Genomic DNA, 13,375 nt, shown 5'->3' with positions numbered 1-13,375 from the left:
TTTTTCTTTTGTCGAATATGCAATTATCTTTCCTCTTATATATGCTTTGGATGCTTCCCAGACTGTGGCTACTTTATCTGTAGAACCCCTATTGACTTCAAAGAAAAATTCCAGATTTTTGTTAACTCCTCACTAAACACTTTATTTTGCAACAACATAGTATTGAGCCTCCAACGACCCCTTTTTGTTTTTTCTGTATTTAAATCAATTTGCAACTCTACTGTGGTATGATCACTAATAGCAATGGTACCAATCTCACAACCTACCACTGCATCTACCAAGGACTTTGATATTAAGGCGAAATCTATCCTTGAATATGTTTTATGACAATTAGAATAAAATGTATAATCCCTTGAACTAGGATTAACTATCCTCCAGATGTCTACTAAGCTAAGGTCCTCCGTCATCAAATGATTAGCCTCTCTGTCCCTAGGTGAGGACCTACCCCTGGGTTTGCTCTTATCAATTATCCCATCCATCACCTGATTGAAATCCCCAGCCAATATAACCTGCCCTTCATGATCACCTATTATCTTATTAATTCCGTGAAAAAAATCTGGTTCCTCTTTATTAGGTGCATAGATATTACACAGAATTATTCTAACCCCATTAATTAAAGCTTCCAAACATATAATACGCCCTTCCTTATCATTATATTTTTTCAGCATCACAAAGCTTAAGTTTATTAATAATAGGATCAGAACACCATTTTGCTTGCTTGAGTATGAACTATAAAAGATTGTGCCCACCCAATCTCTTTTTAAACTTTTTTGCCTCTTCCTCTCCTACAATGTGAGATTCCTGAATAAATGCTATATCTGTATTTTTATTTTTTAAGTTTGTCAGAACCTTCCTCCTTTTAACTGGGTCCCCACATCCTTTTATGTTCCATGATATTATTTTAATGTACCTATTCATCTTTATCTAAAAGACAAATAAACAAAACAAAAATAAAAATAAACTAAATAAATAAAAATAAAAAGGGACACATGGAACCTGTACTCTTTACAACCCTGGTCAAAACCAAAACCATTACACATCTCAGATATATCTATATATATACACATGTATATAGGCACTCAATATTACCAAACACCTCTGGCCCATTCAAACTAGCTGTCTTAACAAAATCAAAAATGAACAGAATGAACACCCTTCTTTGCATAGCAACCCAGAACAATGTTGCTAAAGCCCCCGCCTCCCCCTTCCCCTCTCTTCCGTCCTACCAAGCTCAAACTCACTATAGCTTGAGTCACGAACTTTACTTGGTCCGTTCGGGACACATTAGAAGTCAGACGGCCGCACAGCCCATGTAACCCCGATATACCCATTGTTTGTTACCTTAAGTTTTCAGTTGACAAACACTTCTCCACTATATTACATTAAGTCCCGCACTCCTCTAAGTTGACTCCTGCAAAAATTTCTCAGTTTTCTTTTGTCCGTTCCACGTAAAAATAAGTGTTGCAGGATAAGCCAACCTATGCTTCACTTGTAGCTCGTGAAGACGCTTCTTCGCCGAATTGAACGCTTTTCTCTTCTCCACAACTCACGTACGTCCTCAAAGAAGGAAAGTTTAGCGCTTCCCAATTGATCCCCGTTTCTCTCTAGCCACTCGTAATACTTTCTCCCTGGCAGATGAACGTAGAAAGCGAATATAGTCGCCCTGGGAGGTTCATTAGGGCCCGGCATTGGTACAGAGGTACGATGCGCCGAGTTCAATTTCAAATTCGCTTCCCGAAAGCTCAAATGCTTTATCCAGAATCTCCGTACATATTGATCCACTTTTCCGGGCTCCTCCACACCTTCTTTAAGTCCAATAATCCGTACATTATTTCTTCTACTGCGGTTTTCAAGGTCTTCGACCCGTGACCATAACACCTCCAGCCTATCCTCCGCATTTGTTCACTTTTGCCTCAATTAAGCACGCTTAGCACTCTTCAATGTCTGATATACGCTGTTCCGCCTCTCCCAGCCTCACTTTTATATCTTCCACTGCGTCTTTTAGTTCTTTAATTCTTGCCTTTATAGTATTGACATCTTTTGCCACTATCTGGAGAGTAGCATTCATTTTCTTTATTTCTTCTAACACATCATTTTTGCTATCGCTCCCCCTCGCTCCTCCGTTGCCGCTAAAGTCGTCAGTCGCGGTGTCTTGCAGGAGACTCTAGCTCCATGGTCTGGGCCCGGAGTGGAGCCGTGGGCGAGGCTAATGCTAGCTTGTTTCTTCCTGCGTGGTAGCTCCCTTGAAGAAGTTTGCCTTGTTGTTGCTTGTCATATTTCCGAAGGCTGCAGTCCTAGATGAACCTCAAAATCGACAGAGGGTGTCAAAATTGTGACCACAATTGAAGTGCGCGTCTCCAAATTCAGAAAATTAATTAACGGGCTTTAGGAGCTCCTCTAGTGTGCGGCCATCTTCCTCGGTGGTCCCACGTGACTCCACGGCAACACATTTTCTAAACATTAAACAGAGTTTGAGATTTATAAAAAAAATACACCCTCTAGGCCAATAGAACAACGCAGATAGGGAAAGTCAACACAATAGATTAGACTCACTGACTTTGGATACATCTTGCAACCCTAATCCATCTTGCATTCATTTCACCTTTAGAATAAAATTAATAGATGAAATAAAATTAGAAATTAAAGCAGTTCAAAGAAACAAGCATTCACTGATGCCATTATAACCACTTCAAACTAAGTGAAGTTTCTTCTGTATGTACAGACACGCAAATGAGTACACATAGAAAATATTCCATGAGGCAAGTGAAATACAAGACAACAGACATACACAGACATGCATGTCATTCTAACCATTTGAAACCTGTGATCTCCCGGTAAGTGCTTCAATTGAATTGCTTTTTATTCCCAACTAGGGGTGCATACTGCTCAAACCAACATGAAAAACGTAGCTAGTAATGTCCACTCAGCGTTTTGTTTTGTTGTTAAACTGTGTGTAAAATGAGCGGTGATGTTAATCACCGGTTTCAGGTAACGGCACAGTCTATTTGCTGGATGGTTAAGCTAACGGTCGGTAGCCAACATTAGCAGATAAGCCCGTTGACTGCTGTTTTCAGTTAACGTTACTTTTTGACGTTCAACACCCCCACCCCCGCTACTGAAAACCATTCTAGAGGAAACACTGTCAGCCATCAAAGCATCTACATCGAGAGCTAGGAGGACATAGTAGAGCTTTTCAGAACTTGTTCAAATAAATTATTTATGTAAAAGCAATGACACTTCCACACTGTTAAGAGAATGCACAAAACCACCTTGCACACTGAGACCACTATGTCCTTAAGCAATCTGAATAACCTATCCACTTCTACTGTCCCTATACAATATTTTCTTACCAGCGGAGATGCCAACTGCTTGCCCTGGAGGAATGTTTGCACTATACTCTTCATCTGTGTGATGCACCACTCAGGATCTTGGTTCATCTTTGTGGGATACAAACAACTTGAAAACAAAGCAGAGCTTCTGCTGTTGGCTAACAGCGGTCTTTGGAATCGGCTTTGGCCGTGACTTTGGAAGACTTGGAGTTAAGCTTTTCTTTGTGAAAAGAAAAAGAATGGCACAGAAATCATTCTTAAAAAAGGAAGATGTGTTCGGAGTTTTGCCGACCCGATACGCAAAAGTTTAATCTATCAACTAGCTCCGCTATCTTCTTCGTTGCTCTGCTATGTTGTAGCGTGCAGAGGGAATTTGAAAGACAACCGTTTATTCCGCCCCTCGGATTGAGCCCTGCCAATGGTGTGAACCCAGACCCTACACCTTGATGTGGGTCTGGATTGTCAGGCTAAAATAGGCTATCACCCGATGCGGGATAGGATATAATATCACACAAACTTTACAAGATGAACTTAAATAGACATAATAAAACAAAGGGACAACTCATAGTTTGCAAAAAGTCATTAAAAAAATAAATACCTCGTAAAATGGCGATTAATACCATTTAATACCTTTTAATGGCCCTAATTTTTATTAATTTGATTTACTACCTTTTAATACTTTTTAAAACCCCGCGGACAGTAGTAGTTTGAGTGCTGAGTAGCGCTACAGCGCGCTATCCATTTCACCGTCAAAAGCTCACGTCTGAACCACCTGATCCGAGCAACAGAAAACGATCATAGCCTTGTTAGTTAGATAACAGGGAAATAGACCATCTACCAAAGCCTAACATAGTCAAAGAGCAACAGTCACTAAAAGAACTAGCTACTTAATAGTAGGCTGAGGATAATTTAAAAATGGTAGTAGACTAGCGCTACATATGTAGCGCTAGTCTACTACCATCTATGACCAAGGTTAGGCATTTCATTTATTGCTATCTCTGGAATTAGTTAATCAGTCCCTCAATTAACATCTTAACTATGTCTGAATTTCCAGCACGTCTGTTTTTGAATCAACTTACCTGTTGAAAATGTAAATTAGGCTACTGCCGATGCAAGCTACTTCCAAGCAATTTACTAGCGTTACCATAGGAACGCTTCGGCTTTTGCCACCCGGAACGTCTATTATTGTTGTGACGTCATGGTGAATTGTCGTATATAAATCCCCAAGACTTTCATTGAAGATTCCACCAGTTTAAAGCCCCATTTAGCTACTTCAACTGGATCTATACCAAAAACTGAAATCTCAGATTTATCAACATTTACCATTGCCCCTGAGGCTAGTTCATACTGACGCAGGTAAAATAAAAAGACTTCCATATCTGAAATTGATTTCACAAACACATTTACATCGATGCGCGTACTGTATTATCTTGACTTCAGTATTATCACTTAATTCAACCCCTCGTATTGAGACATCAGCCAGAAGCATTGCTGCCAAGGGTTCTGCCACTAAAATATATAACAGGGGCGATAAAGGACACCCCTGTCGTATAGACCTACCTATTGAAAAACACTGTCAGGGCACCATTACATTTAACTCGACTTTTAGCATTATTATATAAGATTTTAATCAATTTTATAAATACACCACCAAAATCCACAGTTTCCAAGGTTTTGTAGAGAAACGAATGTTCCACCCTAAAAAGCTTTTTGTAAATCTATGCCTAACCTTCCCCAGATGACAACGTTCTGACTGTATCTTTCATTGTTATGCCTGAGTCTGCAATACTGCGACCCAGAATGCTGCAAGTTTGAGTATCCCCTACTACTGATGCAATAACATGTTTGACTTTATTGGCTAGCATCTTTGTCAGTATCTTGTAATCAGTATTTAGTAAACTAATCTGTCTGTAGTTGTTTAAACAGATTTTAGCTCCCTTTTCCCTGGATGTACATCCCACATATCTCCAACTGCAAGATGCTATCCTCTCAATATGGGCCAACATTTCTAAAGAATGCTTCCAGCACCTTGTTGAATCAATGTCACAAAGAATTAAGGTAGTTCTGAAGATGAAAGGGGAGTCAAACACGGTCTTAGTAGGGTGTTCCTAATAATCCTTTAGGTGAGTGTATATACATAATTATTTTGTTACATTCAGCTTTCATTATACTTTCATTCATCATTTTCCACCCTTGAAAGGAGCAGATTCAGCAGATAAGGCAACTGCATTATGTGTTCCCTGCTCGAACAAACAGGATTTAACAAATTAACAATTTTACTCCATGCCAAAAATACTTATTTATATAAACCCGGTAAATGATCATAATCTTTAGGCCTATGAATTTGCAGTAGGTTCATCATGTCTTTAGTACCAAAAGTACTCAGAAAATGAGCAAAAAACACCCTTCCACCCCACATCAAACTCCAGATCTAGAAACTTGGTTACAAGTTTGATCCTCGCCGCATCTCTTTTACAATTTAAATCCGCCAAATTCAAGTCCCCTTTTTTTACATTATTGATCAGAACATCGTGAGCAATCGCGATTGCTTTGCTGCTCCACAAAAAATTGTTAGTCGGCTCATTTAAATCTTTCAGTGCCCAGCTGGGCAGGGAACACGTAGCTACTGTGGTGGCAAATTTTATTTTAACCATTTGTTTAATGATTGTTTTATAACGCCACAAGATTTAGCTTCTTCATGTGTAGATTCAAAAGGCTCCAAGTGAAATAGTTGGCAACCGTGAACTTTCAGCCTAGTAGAGTTTTTCCTTTAAGGAACTCCAGCTTCTCATTTGTTTTTGCTTTTAGCAGATAAAGTGAAGAAGGCCATAGAACTGTCTGAACCGTGTCCCCTTCTGCCTCCTGAGATAAACTGTTGTTTAGGCTAATGAAAAGAACAGGAGCAGAGGGGAAGGTGATCAACTTTGGCCATGCTAGAAGATACATTTAGAGGGGTGGCTTAACAGAGGTTTTCACTATATGATGTGTGGATGTTTAGACTTTAGGTTAGAAAGATGAAATTTTCAGTTGTGCTGCGTGTACCTTTTGAAACTGTTTTCTCCATTTGCAAATGTAAATAAATACTCAGACCAAACTTTGGTTTCATTCTCAAACGGTCGTTATTCGTTTTCATTTTGATCATTGATATTTGTAAACGCTGCTGCTTCATAGGAAAACTTCCACCACACTACCACATGCTGTACCGTTGAATAGGACAGAGCATTAGTTACAATTACATTACCTTTCAATCTAAGACCTCTTACTCGGCACATATTAAATACATTTTTAACTTTTGCTATAGTTTCTCGCCAAGTTTGAGTTTCTGCCTCACACTCGTCTTTTCCTATGTAGATCCCCAACATTTTCCTAGGAGCATCTACATTTTTAAATCCCCATTTTCCCATATTCACTATACCTGATCCAAATATTCTGCTATGCATCTGCCAGGTGGCTGCAAACAGTGCTTAAATAAAACTGGTATGTGTATTCTAAACATTCTCTACAAATTCTTTCACCATTAAACTCCACACTTCTTCCTCCTCACCAAACAATTCACCGTGTGCTCTCTGCAGCTCTCGTCCTGAACTCTCGTCCTGAACTCTCGCGGGATTTCAGGGTGGTATGTCCGTAAGCCATTACAGTAGGTGAACCAAGGGGGTAAGCTTCGCTTCTGAACGCGAACCTCCGATGGCGCCATTTTGTTGCTACAAAGGTATCACCTCTTGTTAGCATTCCACTGACCGCCATTTTTTTTTTACGTCACTTGACTGCGAATAACTTTACATCTGAAGCGTTTAAAGACTCTATTTGTCCATTGTTTAATTCTAAAGAAACAAGACAATGTATAAAAAGGCTCCATTACCTTGTACCTCACGTTATGGCTCCGTAGCAGACGTTTTTGTAAAAATACGCTAACGTGTTGTCATAACCAGTAATTGCTACTGTCGCACAGTAGAGGAATTACCGTATAGTACAGGAGAAGCTCGCAGGCAGTTTCGACTTACATTAGCTGTTTAGGTTTAATTGCTAATGTTAACTAGCATGTTAGTTAGCAATAATTAGCCTGTGCTTATGTTATCTCCTTACATATACCTACGCTCTCCGTCTCTGTAAGATTGGGAATGATTGAGATTTCTCTTGGCACAGCTACAAGAAGACTTACAACTTTCAGACACGTTGCTCACGTCACATTTACGTTGTCTCTGTCAGTTGGAGGCTGCGCAGTAAAGGAAGAGATCACCGGAAAAGTGCTTCTAATAGCCTTCACTGGTCTCCGTCCAGAGCAACGGGGTCTATTGGTCCATTAATATATATGTCAATGAGGTGAACACAAGCTATTCATAGATGGTAAAATGTAATTACACTTGTGGTATAAAGAAGGACCAGCACCCTCTGCTGTTGAAAGTGTAAAGTACTGACCCGGCCCTACCCTGCTTAGCTTCCGAGATCAGACAAGATCGGGCGTGTTTTTTTTTTTTTTATCTTTTATTATCAAAATTTCACATTTTATAAACAAATCACACATTTGGTTAAAAACAAATAGTCAAAATAAAACACAAATAAACACATAAATCATTCATTTAGAAAATAACACATACCAAAACAAAAAAAACATTCTTAACTGAATCACAACTGAATTAACTTATAAAATCATAAACACATAAACTTAAAGATAACAAAACGAAAATAAAACATTCAAGATTCAACTCATAAACTCAAAGATAAACAAAACCAAATAACCACTTAAGGTTAAATCATAAAATCAACAGATAAACAAAACCAAAAACCACTTAAGGTTAACTCATCAAAATCAACAGATAACCAAAACCAAATAACCACTTAAGGTTAAATCATAAAAACAACAGTTAAACAAAACCAAATAACCACTCAAGGTTAAATCATAAAAATAATTTTAACAAAACCAAATAACCACTCAAGGTTAAATCATAAAAATAATTTAAACAAAAAACAAATAACCACTCAAGGTTAAAATCATAAAAATAATTTTAAACAAAACCAAATAACCACTCAAGGTTAAATCATAAATATAATTTAAACAAAACCAAATAACCACTCAAGGTTAAAATCATAAAAATAATTTAAACAAAACCAAATAACCACTCAAGGTTAAAATCATAAAAAATAATGTTAACAAAATCAAATAACCATTTCAGGTTAAAATCATAAACTCAAATATAAACCAAAACCAAAGAACCACTTAAGGTTAAATCATAAAATCAAAACCAATTACCATTCAAGGTTGAAATCATAAACTCAAACTCAAAATTAAATAAAACTCAACTTTCAAAATATCACTATGAAGAATAAAACAAGACGAAATAACTAAATACTCAACAAACCAACATAAATAAGAAACAAACTCAAAACAAACCAAAGTAAAACAACAAACTTGCATTCATTCCACCCACATAGAAACACCCTTCCACTTTTCATTCATTCTCACTCACATCCGTTTTAACCAACTGAAAAGTCAATCAAAACAAACAAAATCCACTTACCCTTCTTCAATCACCATGTGTCCTAAAACAATCTATTTACTAGTGCATCAATCATTCTTTACATCCACACTATTTACAATTAACTTAAATTAAATAATAAATTCCCTCCCTCGATAGAAAATAAATCATTCCCTCCCATGAATGCATTCTGAAAAAAATCAACCCCTTTGGAAAAAAACAAAAGAAAATGTGCCTTAAACTGGCAAAGAAACAAAACCCACACGTCCAAGTGTCTTCCTTCGTAGAAGGCGCAGTTCCTCCTCAGGAACACGGCCCTCCTGGCCAGACTCAGGACAATATTAATTACTCCAGTATTAACACTCGGTTTTCTTGGCACTCCAAACAGCCGTGCCACATTCCACTCCTTCACATCATCAAACACAACATGACATTTTATACACAACAGCAATTTCAGTTTTTCCCACAGCACAGACAAATGAGAACAGGTTAGAAAAATATGTTCAAAGGTCTCATCCTCACCCAAACACACTCTACACTCTCTGCCTATACTATGATTTATTTGATGCATTACAGTAGCAGGAAAAATCCTCCCGTGTCTCAACTTGAAATCTAGATTAAACATTGCCGGGGAAATATATAACACATCGATATTTTCCCATATTCTCTCCTCTACCTCCTCCGAAAAATATGTAACCCAGGCCGCATTAGCCGTCGGCTTTACACATATTTTCTTTTTGAGTATGTCATACCACTTTTTCACTTTTATTTTACATACATTCGTTATTTTCACACCTTCACACATATTAAACACCACTTTATTATTCCCAGATACTCCAACAAAGTCAGCCACTCAGGCTTCATATATACCCTTACTCTATTACAAATCTCACCTATTATTTTCTCTCTATACAGCACACCTTTAAGTTTTAGCTCTCTACATATTGCTTTCGTTTCGATCTTTCCCTGGTTATTGCACAAATGTAATATGGACTGACAGTTGGCTTGTACTATTGATTCATTGTAGATAGTCCTGTTTGAAAACAGAAAAGCCGGGTTATGGATGAATGGGATTTGATGAACTTGTTCCTTTGTTACACACTCTAATTCTACACATGGTAAAACTTTTTTCCAGGCCTCCATCACCTCCCTGTAAAAGCCAGGGAGGTGACGGAGGCCATCCGCCGTATGCGCGACACACAAGTTATTATCCCCACACGACCCAAACGCCCCCAACAAAGACCTAAAATACATTTTCCACCCCACCTCACACCCTCCATCCAAAAACTCCCCCACCAATTTTACCCTCGACGCATCTTTTTTTACTCCCACATCAATCAATTTTAAACCCCCCTCTTTAACCCCATTTACCATTACCCTGTGCCTAACACACACCCCCTTAGACCTCCACAAAAACCCGTCAATTAACCCATTTAAACGCCCCACCGCCCAACTCAGTAAAAAAGTCGTGCTCAACACATGTGTGACCAGTGAGTGACAAAGAACATTAACAATAATTACTTTTCCCCTAACCAACAAACCCCTCATTCTCCACATGTTCAACACTCTCTCCACCTTCTCAATCACCCCCTCCCACGTCTGCCTATCCGCCTCCTCCTCATCTGCCCCTATATATACACCCAAAACTTTCCGTGGAACTAATACCCGTGAAAACCCCCATGTTCCTGACTGTGTTGTATCTGTACCAAATGTTGTTATTTCCGACTTACCTATGTTTACCTTTGCCCCTGATGCTAATTGATATTGCTGTAAATGTGTTATGAACCGGTTAACTTCCTGACTGTTGGATGTAAAAAAATTTATGTCGTCTGCATATTGAACCATTTTAACCCTGTTTCCTATACCTACCTCTACACCGTGAATGAGGCTATCCTCTGCCACCATTGCTGCCAGAGGTTCTGCAACCAGACTGTACAGCAATGATGACAGAGGACAGCCCTGCCTAATCGATCTGCCTATCCTCACCTTCTCCGTGTATCTACCATTACATTTCACCACACTATATACATCCCTATACAACAACTCAATCCATCCTATCAAACCCTCCCCAAAACCAAACCTCCTCAAAATCCCAAACAAAAAAGAATGCTCCACCCTATCAAACGCCTTCATCAAATCAATCCCAATCCAAACCCCTACGCCCCCTGCCATTGTCCGTACTGTGTCTTTTATTGTAATGATTGAATCTGTTATGTCCCTCCCTGGTATGCTGTAAGACTGCGTATTCCCTATAAGTTGATGAATTACCGTTTTGATTTTATTTGCCAGAATTTTTGCCAGTATTTTGTAGTCTGTGTTAAGTAAGCTTATTGGTCTATAATTGTCCAGATGAGTTTTACTTCCCTTCTTCTTGTAGAATATATTGATGACCCCCCCTGAAAAAGATTCCGGTTTATTGTTCTGTTCTTGCATGTTATGAAATATTGTCCTTAATAAAGGTTTGATTTTATCTTTAAACTTTTTGTAAAACTCAGCCGGTAGGCCATCCTCCCCAGGACTCTTATTTACATTCAAACCTTCAATCGCTAAATCCACATCCGCATCCGTAAACTCTGCATCACACCATTCACTATCATCCTCTCCCAAACTCCTTTTCAAACTCCCTAACACACGATTCACACACACACTATCAGTTGCTTGGCTAGCAAACAAATTCATATAATATTTCTTAATTTCCATCATTATTCCTAAGTTATCTTTGGTCATTTTACCCTCCTCAGTTTCTAGTTCCTCTATATTAGTTTTATTTTGATTATTTTTTTCCCCCTCTATATAAATTCTTATTTTGCTGCGAATAGCAGCCCCCTTACATTTATACTCTTCTATACTTTTTAGTTGTGATTTAATTATTTCATATCTATCTGTATTATAAGCTGGATTCATATCTAATTTTATAGTTTCATTATTTAAGTCAATATATAATTTATTTTCTAAGGCTGTATCTATAATATTTTTATCTTTACTATACCTTATACTCTTCTTCTTAATCCTCTCCTTAAACTCTTCCCACCACACCAACACATCATCATTTAAACCCATCTCCCATTTAGCATCATCCAACATCTTATTTATAATGAATACATAATTATCATCATTTAGATGACTAGTATTCAAACACCATAACCCCCCCCCCCTCCGTTTTTTCTCTTCCTTAATCAAGTCACATGTATATGCACAATGATCACTCCATAAATTTTTAGTATAACTAGGATTAAAAATCCATTTAAACATGTTAGCCGAAACTAAACATAAATCAATTCGTGTTTGCTTTAACACATTCATCACCACTTGATGACGGGAGAACTCTCTCTTATCAGGATAAGTAGCTCTCCACACATCACACAAATTGGTATCATCACACAATAACTCTAGACTTTTTCTACTCATGTCTGTTTTAAAGACATTATTTTTTGAGCAGTCCATTTTAGTTTGAACTATATTAAAGTCTCCCACAATTATAGTATACGGTGTCACCCATTTTGTTAGTTGTTTAATAAAAACCGTTCTTTCTTTTTCTAAATTAGGTGCGTATATATTTATCAGTCTAATTTCAGTTTCTTCAAATATCATTGATAACACTAACATTCTACCCACACCATCTCCATACACCAATTTCACATCACTCACTCTATCACTCTTGCAAAACACAGCCACACCACCATTCGCTTGCACACCATTACTCACATACAAAAGCCCCGGCCACCGTCCTCTCTGTCGTCTCTCCTCGTGCTCATCCCACTTGGTCTCTTGTACACATAGTACATCAAACTGAACTGAATTCAACAATGAATTCAGTTTGGTCACATTCCTCAGTCCATTTACATTTAACGAGGTCAGCTGCAACATGAGGATGATAGGTGCCAGGTATGCCGCAACAAACATCCAATGTGTCATTTTGTGGAGTACGTCTTAGCCCTCTCATCCTAATTTTTCGTTTAGTTTGATAAGATGGTACTTCAAACTCTTGCTGACTTGGATCAATATTATCAAATAAATCACAATCTTCCCCAAAAACCACTTCTACAGAGGCAGCTCGGGGTTTATCAGGTGGTTTGGGAAGAGCGGTCTGTTTCGTCTCGGATTCAGATTTTTGTTTTGTTTGCAATCCTGCAATTTGTTTGAGAGTAGGCGTACTGTGTTTCACCACGCCTCTCCCTCCCTCCTTGCTTCGTGCCAAAACTTCCTCAGTATTAAACTGAATTCCATCTATACTATCCGGAGCAAAGGATGCGCCGCCTACCGGACCCTTCACAGTCTCAGTCTCCTGCACGGTCACATCCGACCTACTCACCACCACCCCTTGTGCTGCAACCTCCTCTTCCCCTTCCTCTTCCTCTGTCTCTTCACCACCCCCTCCCCGTTCTGGCTGTACCTCCACATCAGAAACTACATCAACACTCCCCTTATCCGAATCACTCACCACATCTTTAACGTCAGCAATATCACTTTGTTCATCATCCGTTTTGTCACTATCATTACAAATACATTCTGAATGTTTGTTATGGCACACCTGGCACCTACCCACCTCCGTCGTGCAGTCTCTACTGT

Source organism: Perca fluviatilis, chromosome 20 (genome assembly GCF_010015445.1).
Source record: "Perca fluviatilis chromosome 20, GENO_Pfluv_1.0, whole genome shotgun sequence".
In the NCBI taxonomy this organism is placed as follows: Eukaryota; Metazoa; Chordata; class Actinopteri; order Perciformes; family Percidae; genus Perca; species Perca fluviatilis.
Note: the sequence above shows the minus strand (reverse complement) of the source record.